Below are 10,583 nucleotides of genomic sequence, written 5' to 3' on the forward strand. Positions count from 1 at the left end.
CTTGAGTAGCTGGGATTACAGGCACGCGCCACCATGCCCAGCTAATTTTTTGTAGTTTTAGTAGAGACGGGGTTTCACCATGTTGACCAGGATGGTCTCGATCTCTTGACCTTGTGATCCACCCGCCTCAGCCTCCCAAAGTGCTGGGATTACAGGCTTGAGCCACCGCGCCCGGCCATGAGCAAAGATTTTTAAGAGGAGAGGGAATTCTTTGTAGAGGGATTAGCCAGTGGAAAGGCCCTTCGCCGGGAAGTGACTTGAGTGTCTGGGACATAGCTACCAGGCCTTTGGCTGGAGGCAGAGAGGGAGAGAAGTGGGAGATGAGACGGAAAAGTGAGGTGGGCCAGATCTTTTCGCCTGGCTGGACAACCCTCAGGTAACACTGCCTGGCCTTTCTCTTTTACAGTGTTTCTTAACTGGGGTGATTTTGCCTTGCTTGCCCCCACCCCAGTGGACATCTGACAATGGCTGGAGATGGTTTTGATAATCACAACCTGGTGGAGGTACTCCTGGCATCTAGTGGGTAGAGGCCAAGCATGTTGCTAAACTTCTCACAGTGCACAGCCCGCAAAGAATGTTGATAGTGCTGAGGTTGAGGAATCCTGCTGTGTTATCTTTATATAGTTCATCAGTTGTTGATTGATTTAGTTTGTTTTTAAAGATTTAATAAAGAAAAAAACCATAAAAACATCATGGGAAGATGTTATTCATCACGTTACCTGGTCAGAATGCCTTCACAGTTGACATTGAAGTGAACACTGGCCATTTTCATTCACTTTGAGGAAAGGAGAGCCAAATCTTGCTTCCATGTATATTTTAATAAGCCCTGGTGCATTGAAGGATTAGATTAAAAAAAATATGGCCTTACAGCATTCACAGGTCAATAGTAATACTTTTACTGATAATCTTATTAATTTGGGCTCAAGTAACATTTCTTAATTTTGAGGAAGTCCAGACTGTTGATCCACACCAGGGAAAATGTTTGTGTATGTGGGGAAAGAAATGATCGTCAGTACTTGGAATAAAAGATACTGTTTTTTACATATGAATATGATGGTATTAGTAGAAATATTTTCCTTGGATTTTGCTAATCCAGTATTTTTTAGACATTAGTCATTTGTGTACCACTTTTTAAAATTATTACTTTACTTTCGTAATACCACTTGGATTTTTCTTCATGTCAAATAACTTATTTTATTTAAACACATTTTAGAAAACTTACATCAGTTGCTCGAAATGAAACTTAACTAAAATATAAAACAGAAATATAATAACATTATTAAATTCTATGTATCTATAGACACAGTGCCTGCAAAAGATTCTGAGCTGAGACCTGCTTTGTTTTAAAAGGAGGATTACCAGTCTTAGGGAAGTGTTCAAGACATACTCACACAAAAGGAAACTTTCCTTGATTTAATTGGAAAATGAAGAAGGGAATAAATTTCCCACTGTGTGATTTAATGACATTCAGTGTACCTTCCATGTGTCACACTTGGGGATTGCTGTCTGAAGCTGTCCGCACTCTGTGGCTAGGTGACCAGGCTGTACACTTGCAGCATGGCTGGCTGAGCTCAAAGCTGTGCCTGATAGTATAGAACCAACCAGTGAGAGAATGGGGGCGGGATCTTGTATGCTGTGATTGGCCACCGATGGCTTATTAATGCAGAACTGTCCCAGGGTGGTAGCAGCTAGACAGCCTGCTTCTTTGTTCTTTGTAGGACTAAAATTGTAATTCCGTTGCTTAAAACACAAACCCCTGTTATTTATACTTCTTATTTCTGATGAATTTGAAACATCTTTCCTCCCTCTGCCTCTCCTTATATACTTAATATGAATTACCAAAATTTGTTCTGCTAAATTCATCAATAGGATGATTGAATACTTTTGATTAATTCATGTACATTATATTGACTGTGAATTCATTAATTTTCCTTTAGCAGTTAGTTTTTGCCCTATTTTTTTTTTTTTTTTTGAGACTCAGATATCTCATTTTGTAAGCGGAAGAAAATTAATTAATGTCTTTGGCTGCCTTCTAACTCACATTGTAGGTACACCTACAGGTGATTTTAGGTGAGGTGCTGCATCTCACGTTTGGTTTTGTGAAAGCTGGATTTTCTCAGCCTTCTCAGGGCTGATAGGCTTTCATGAATTGAATCCTGGTAATCAAAGTCTTGGGAGAGTGATTTCTGTAGAAACCAATGTGTATTAAATGTCTGTGCTATATGTGAGGCATTATGTGACATGGTCCCAGTGTTTAAAGGACCTCCAGGTCTAGCACTAGAGATGGAAACACTCTACTGAGTACCCAGGTCTGGTGGTATGTGCCTGTAGTCCTAGCTACTTGGGAGGCTGAAGCAGGAAGATCTCAGGAGTTGAAATGTAGCCTGGGCAACAAAGCAAGACCCTGTCTCTACAAAAATAAACAAAATTGCGAAAGAAAGAAAGAGTCTACTTAGAGTTAATATTGTACCCCTTTATATAAAATGTTGAAGCCTGACAACTGCATAGTTCCCTTTACTGCCCCTGCTTTATATTACAGTTTAAAATATATAGAACCTCTATATATGTTATAAATTCTATGTACAAGGTTTTAATTTTTACTTTAAACTATCATATGCATTTTCTAAATTAAGACGAATAAGTCTTTAAATATTTACCATTTCTAATGCTCTTGATTCCTTTTGAAAATACAGGTTTCCAAATGCTTTCATTCCACTTCAGCCTACAGAACTTCTTTTAATATTTCTTGTAGTCTGCGTTGGCTGGCTATATTAAAAGGGTGTGTTAGAAACAAAGTTTTAGGAATTTTTAAAAATTGGACAGTATGAGATTCCTAAAGGCACTGGATAGCACTTAAACTGACTGGGGTCAAACTGTTAACTCATCACCCCTTTAGTGGATAATATTCCAAATCTTGATTCAATTCTTTTAGCCTTAGTTGTGCTGATTGGAATTTGTCACACAAATGCTTGGTTTAGGGCTCAAGCCAGGGTTTGGGCAGAGTTTAATACCGAGACTTCACCTCTCTGACTTTCCTTCCTGGGGATTCCCCCTCTTTGCCCTCCCCCATACTGTTTAGTGTCTGTGGTTGCCCTGAACTCTGGAGATATAAACATAAGCAGTATTAGTAATAAAATCGGCTAATGATTCAGTGATAATAACAACAGCAGCTGATCTTTTCAAAGCACTTAGGTGTGTCAGATGCTTTTGTATCTGTCTGTGTATCTATTGTTTATTTATTTATTTTTTTGTGACAGGCTGGAATGTAGTGGTGCGATCATGGCCCACTGCTACAGCCTCAACCTCACAGACTCAAGCAATCCTCTTATCTTAGCCTCCTGATTAGCTGGGATCACAGGCGTGCACCACCATAGATGGCTTTTAAAAATTTTTTTATAGAGACGAGGTCTCACTGTGTTGCCCAGACTGGTCTCGAACTCTTGGGCTCAAGTGAGCTTCCTGCCTTGGCCTCCCAAAGTGCTAGGATTACAGATGTGAGCCACCGCGCCTGATCTATCTTATATCATTTAGTTTACACCAACCATCCGTGGTAGGCATTGTTATACCCATTTTAAGCTGAGGAAATTGAGAGTCAAAGAGGTAAGATATTTATCCAAGGTTATTTACCTAATAAGAGGTAGGAGTACAGTTCAGAATCAGGTATTATGATTCAAGGTCCCACACACCTATTAATTATACAGTTATGCCTCTAACATCTTTTCAGTGGGAAATCTGGGACTTAATCTTTAATTTTCCAGTTTTCTTTGCCTTTGATATTCTGCAGTACATCCACATATGGATTTCTTATTAATTATTTTATTTAGGAGTTGTACTTCTTCAAATTGAATATTCATCTTTTTTTCAGTTCTGGAAAATTATTAAATATTATTTCTTTAAATATTGTCCCCTCCTATTTTCACAAATCTCCCCTTCTGGAATTCCTGTTCGATTTAACTTAGACTTGGTATTCCGTTTTTCATGTGTCCTAATTGCTGTCCTATGTTTTCCCTCTCTTTATTTCTCTGTGCAGCACTCTGGGCAGTTTGTCGGATCTGTCTTCCAGCTCACTAACTCTCTCTCGAGCTGTGTCTAAACTGCTACTTAAGCTGGTTACTGCAATCTTAATTACGTTATCTCTGTTTTTCATTTCCACTTCTTTTTTCAAACATGCTTGACCCACCCCCACACTTTCCTCCTTTTATTATAATATCTATATTAAAAATCTTACTCATTCTAGGCATAATTATTTGATAATGTATTTTAGATTTTTCTAATGTTTCTAATCTTGGGTGCAGTTCTCATGTTTCGTCTACTAAACTCTTCAGATGATGGTTTGCAGCCATGGGTAGTTTGAAATTTTTTATTATCTGTTTGTCTTCAGGGATTGTTTTATGACGTTTCATGGTCCTTAGGTTTTGAAAGTGTTTCTTTAGAACAGTTTCTTGTTTGCTTCTTCCAGGATGCCTGGAATTTTAATGAATCTTGATGGCAATCCTCTTCGTAGCTCGGCTTGGGGCTCCTGCACTTTGGGTGTAGTGTAAATTTGGGCTGTACGCTCACAGGCTGTGCAGGCCTGTGGTTTTGATTTCTCATGGGTGACCACCCTCCTCCTACTCCCACCCTCACTGTAGTTCCCTTTCCACACCTGTCTTAAACTGGGCCCTTGATTTCAGATCACTCTCTGTAGCTATTCTCCCCATGTGGGCATCAGGAATCCAGTTATACGGACCTGCACCAGGTCTTCAGTGTCGGTGACAGAGTGTCAGTCAACCTTTGCGGACTGATACCGCTTTGATTTCTGTCTTCTTTTCTGGCCCTGGGAATGTCCTTCCTTCCTCTTGCTTTCCTGCTTTTCTATGTATTAAAAAATTTTGTTGAAATTGTATGCGCATGTGTGTGTGTGGCAGGGGGGAACAGAGAGAGAGAGAGGAACAGAGTTCCATTTTCTTCAGCTCCACTGTCATGTTCTTGGAAATCGCAGCCCCTGGGACTTGAACCTAGTTGTCTAAAGTCCGTGCTCCTCCGGGATACTACACTGGCTTAGGGCAGTGATGGTGGGGATGGAAACAGGGTACTGATGTTAGACTAGAAATCAGAATGTCAATTTATTATTTGCTACAATTGGGATGAATATTTGCCTGGAAGGCTGATGTTGAGGTTCATAGGTCAGCAGCATCCCACTGGACAAAGCCTGGAGGAGGAACTTGACAGTGCTTTCCCAGCACTGGTGAGGGGCAAATAGGACCTCAGTGACAAACATAAATCCTCTGGCAGTTTTAGGGTATATTCTTGCACATCTTTACAGTGAAATGAAGGTGTCCCTAAAGGCTATGCAGCTCCCTGTAGTTTCATCACTGCTGTTAAGAGTTATGAGTTATCTAGCATTCTCTGGATCTTAATTGAAATTTTCAAGGAAATTAAGATCACAAGGTTACTTCATAAATATTCAATCAGAGCAAAGGGAGTTTGATATTCTTAAGGGCTGATTTTATCACAGCAGTGCCAGCAACTTGCCAAGTAGATTCACCGTAGCCTCCACAAAACCCAGCTCAGAAGGTGTAGAAGAATGGACAGCTGGTATGGCTTCTGCTCATCTTTATTTTTTTTTAAGTCACTTTTATTGGTGTATAATTTGCATACAATGAAATTCACCGGTTTGATTTGTTAAGATGAGTCTTAACAAATAGAGTTGTGTCACCACAACCATGCAACCATAATCAGGGCGAAATACTTTCCCAGCCCCTCCAAAAAGTTTCTTGTGCCCCTTTGCCAGCACATGTTCCCCACCCCTAAGCCCAGCAAACCACTGGCCTGCTAAATGTACTGTATTTTTGTCTTTTCTAGGATATAGTAGAATATTAGTAGAATTATGCAGTATGAAATCTTTTATGTTGAGTTTCTTCCATTTGTCATGATGCGTTTGAGATACACCCATGTTGTTAGATATTAGTAATTCATTCCTTTTTATTGCTGAGAAGCATTGCATTATATGGCTATACGACAATTTGTTTATCCATTCAACAGTTGATGGGCATTTTGTTTATTTCCAGTTTTTTGCTATTATGAATAAAGCTGCTATGAACATCAAGTACAAATCCTTGTGTAAACATATGTTTTCATTTCTCTTGGGTAAATCCCTAAGGAGTGTTGGATTTACTGCGCCACATGTAAGTATATTTATTTTTTAAAGAAACTGGCAAACTGTTTTAGTGGCTATACCGTTTTGCACTTCCCCTAACAATGTGTGAGACATCCAGTTGCTTCATATTCTTGCTGATATAGTTGGTATAGTCAGTTAAAAAAAAAATTTCAGCCTTCCTAGTGGGTGTGTAGTATTATCTCATTGTGGTTTTGACATTTGCCTAATGACTAATGATGTTGTCCATCTTTTCCTGTGCTTAACGACACACTTGTATATCTTCTTTGGTCTGAGATGGCACAGGGCCCTGGGGCCCCTGGGTCCACAGGGCCTTTCACCTCCCCAAGGCAGCCGGGAGGTGGCTTGACCTCTTCTGGAAGGAAAGAGAGGCTGTGGGGAGCCCGGCCTCCTGGGGTGTGGGGAGGGCGCTTTGGGCAGTGACACCGAAGCTCAGGTGGGAGGGAGGGTGTGAGAAGTGAGTCCCAGGCCATGAACAGCAGGTACAGAGTGATCGAGATGAAGTCCCAAGCGATGGACAGCAGGTACAAAGTCATCGAGATGAAGGATCTTGGTGCATTTGAAGAACTAAGGGCAGGACCCTGCAACTGAGGCTTGGAGTGGGGGGTGGGAGGGGTTTCTTAGAAAATTAAGACTAAAGTGTAGGTTTCCTCTCTAGCAGTGTAGATCAGTGCAGTGTCTGGAGTCTGACGGAGTTCAAATTCTGACTCTGCCACTCTATGAGCAGCAATTTTCTTAATTTCTCTGAGCTTCTTTTGCTTTTTAAGAAATGTTTTTGAGACAGGGTCTCTGTCACCCAGACTGGAATGCAGTGGTGTGATCATAGTTCACTGCAGCCTCGACCTCCTGGGCTCAAATGATCTTCCCGCCTCAGCCTCCTGAGTGGCTGGGACCACAGGCACACACCGTCACAAGCACTAAGTTTTTATATTTTTCTTGGAGGCAAAGTCTCACTTTCTTCCCCAGGATGATCTCGAACTTCTGGGCCAAGCAATCCTCCCACCCTAGTCTTCCAGAGTGCTGGGATTACAGGTGTGAGCCACCTTACCTGGCCTGTTGTTTTTTTTTTTTAATGGGATTGATATGGTTTTTATCAAGATTTAACAAACAACCCCTACTACACAGAAAGCTCTTAGCACAGTTTCTGGTTTATAGAAGTAACCAAAAAGGTTAAATGATTATTCATTATTGTATGGCTTATGCATAGCTTTTATTTCCTTGTTGATAGTGTAGTTTTATATAGTAAATGTGGTAGGATCATTAATATTCTCCAATAACATCTATTCTTTCATGGAACTAATTGCTAAGTTTGTTAGTTGTCTGACTAAGTACAATTTTTTGAAGAGTGAGTATTTTCTGTTACTTTAGAACACTGTGTTCTTAACATAAAGTACACAGTGGTCCTCAGAAGATCTTTTGAAATCCCTGATCCTGTATGGAAAGTACTGGGTGTGTATGACTATAGATATCTTCCGGTTCCAAAAACTACTACTCCGAAGGTTAGGAACTGCTGCTTTAAACGGTGTTTTCAAGTACATTGCAGCGTGGGCCTGCAGATGCTGTGTAACTCTCTGTGGGATTGGGGCTGCCTGTTCTTTCTGGGCTCCGAAGTACATTGAGAGTAGCTCGTACACAGTGACTGTGGTGATTGGGCTTGGCTGTGACCTGGTATGGACCTGCTCGTCCAGGGCAGCTAACATGCAGAGAAATGGCATATTTGATTATATCATGCATATTTTTTCTATAACTATAATTCTTTATTAAAATACTCTGAGTAGCTGTTATACAGTGTAAAATTTTAATAAGCTCATATTATTAGACTAAAAGAATTAGTTGAGGAAAAATGTGGTTCATGTTCAAAGAAAACTAAGTACCTAGGCACAAAGTTGTCATCTCTGTATTGAACTCTTTTCCATTACTGCCTGCATCGACTTGGTTTTTCTACCTTTCTGGTAGGACTCCTGTACTTTTTCACACCAGGGCTACTCACCCAGCTGTCTAGTTTTCAGGACGAGGGGTAGGAGTGTTCCATTTCCACCTCTAGAGCAGGTGCCGATTAATCTTTCTGGAACTAACTATTGAGGCTGTTCTTTTGCCAAAACTAGCCCTAGGGAAGTCCTCGGAAGCCTATTTCTTTATCTTTATTTTCCTAGCTCAGTAATGGAAAGACGAGGTGGGGGAGTGGGAGAGTGGAGGGCCCTGCCAGGTGTAATTCTCCTTGCTGGGCACAAACTCTGCCAGGCTGTCTTTGAAATAGCAAGAGTCCTGTTGATAATTACCTCTCAACTCTAGGCAGTTCCCTGCCTGCCTTATCCTTTCAGTGATGCCCTCATTTCTAGTAGGAATGGAAGGAGAATATGACTCTGCTTAATAGAAAAAGTTGGTCATAGCAGGGATTCTTCAAAAAAGATGGTTACATCTCTTATTTTTTGAGACAGAATCTTGCTCTGTTGCCCAGGCTGGAGTACAGTGGCGTGATCTTGGATCACTGCAACCTCCACCTCCCAGGTTCAAGTGATTCTCCTGCCTCAGCCTCCTGAGTAGCTGGGATTACAGGCCTGTGCCACCATGCTGGCTAATTTTTGTATTTTAGTAGAGACAGGGCTTTACCATGTTGGCCATGCTGGTCTTGAACACCTGGCCTCAAGTGATCCACCCACCTCAGTCTCCTAAAGTGCTGGGATTATAGGTGTGAGCCACTGCACCTGGCCAAGTTGGCTACATTTCTAAAACTTCTCATTTTAATTGAAGAATGCATATTCATAGACTGACCATGGGATCTGAGCCAAGACCTTGCCTTGCTTGACATATGGACTCTGTCCCTTTGTCCGTAGATCACACCCGTAAGGCCTTGTCTACATTTCCATGCTCAGTATCTTATGTAGTGTCAGAACACTTGTATGTCAGGCGATGCAAATGTAAACCCTTGTCATTTTTTACAGTATATTTACAGTATTTTCCACTTGTTTTATTTACTCCTAATTTGATAGCTATGTTTTAATAACCCATTTTTATTGAATCTTTCTGAAGAATTCAAACTAACATTCAGAAATAACAGCACAGGACATGACTCTTAGTAAGCAGATAACTCATGGTGGGAATAGTTGTGCATGAGCCTCCTTCTGGTTAGAGCAAATTAGATGAGTGACTGAGGGAAAGTTGCCTCACTTCTCTAGGTATTGGTTTGCTCATCAGTAAAATGAGGATAAGAATAGTTCTTACTTGGTTGAGTTGATGTGGGAATTGAATCACATGTGAAACCTACTTCCCTGTCCCTGGCCTATTATAAGAGCTCAAAAAAATGTAGCCATTATTTTTATTTTTAACATCATCCCTACAACTCCCCTTACTACTGTTATTCCTAGAGAGTAGCCCCTTCAATATGAGTGTTCATTGTGCCCTGGGATTAGTCAGTGTGTTTTATAGAGTGGATAAAAAAATTAAGTTAATTCAGTGGTTGGTTAAGAGCTTCCACTGTTTTGTTGGAGACCATACTTGGTAAAATGCATAGTCTTAAAGTGAATTTACTCATTAGGTGTTTAATAATGTGCTGGGGCATATAGTAGATGCTCATGAAGCAAATTCACTTTAAGACTATGCATTTTACCAAGCCTATGTGCTAGGCTTGGAGAATCCAACAATAACGACACAGTTCTGCCCTCAGGAGTGTCTATAGTGTAAGGGCTTCTTGCGGATAAACAGTGAACATCATGTTGCAGGAGGTTGGCACAGGTTGCCGTCACCAGGAGCACTTGAGGTGTGAGGAGAGTGGGCGGGCAAGGCATTCTAAAGAGGCTTCACCCTAGCTGAGACTTTAAGGCCAAATGGGAGAGATAGGGAACAGCATCTTCAGAACGCTGTCAGGGTGTGAAGCATGGAGTACGTAAGGGAGGTGAATAATGTCAAGGTCGGCCAGATCCTGCAAGTCTTCCCATGCACGGACCCACTTACTCCTGCATCCTTATAGTGCAAGGGAGGGGGTCTCATCCCCACCCTCATGATGAGAACATGGAAGTATAGACAGGTGAAGTGACAAACTCTGGCCACACAGCAGCAAGTAGTAGTTGTGAGATTCATCCCATTCCAGTTGTGTTTGGCTCCAGAGCCCATGAATTCAGCTACGCCATTGCACAGGAGGGAAAAGAGCAGGTTTAAAGAGAAAGAGGGGCTGGGCACGGTGGCTCATGCTTGTAATCCCAGCACTTTGGGAGGCCAAGGCAGGTAGATCACTTGAGATCAGGAGTTTGAGACCAGCCTGGCCAACATGATAAAACCCTGTCTCTACTAAAAATACAAGAAGTTAGCTGGGTGTGGTGGCGCACCCCTGTAATCCCAGGCACTGAGGGAGACTAAGGCAAGAAGATCACTTGAACCCTGGAGATGGAGTTTGCAGTGAGCCGAGATTGTACCACTGCACTCCAGCCTG

At 41.4% G+C, this 10,583-nt stretch overlaps 1 protein-coding gene across 3 annotated transcripts in view; it reads left to right on the top strand.

Moving 5' to 3' along the window:
• LOC116535794 (serine/threonine-protein phosphatase 4 regulatory subunit 1-like) overlaps nucleotides 1-10,583 on the top strand; it is a 77,879-nt gene that overhangs the window by 15,910 nt on the left and 51,386 nt on the right. The window lies entirely within an intron of this gene.

The sequence above is a fragment of the Sapajus apella genome, unplaced genomic scaffold (assembly GCF_009761245.1).
Source record: "Sapajus apella isolate SASKATOON/1434 unplaced genomic scaffold, GSC_monkey_1.0 scaffold96, whole genome shotgun sequence".
In the NCBI taxonomy this organism is placed as follows: domain Eukaryota; kingdom Metazoa; phylum Chordata; class Mammalia; order Primates; family Cebidae; genus Sapajus; species Sapajus apella.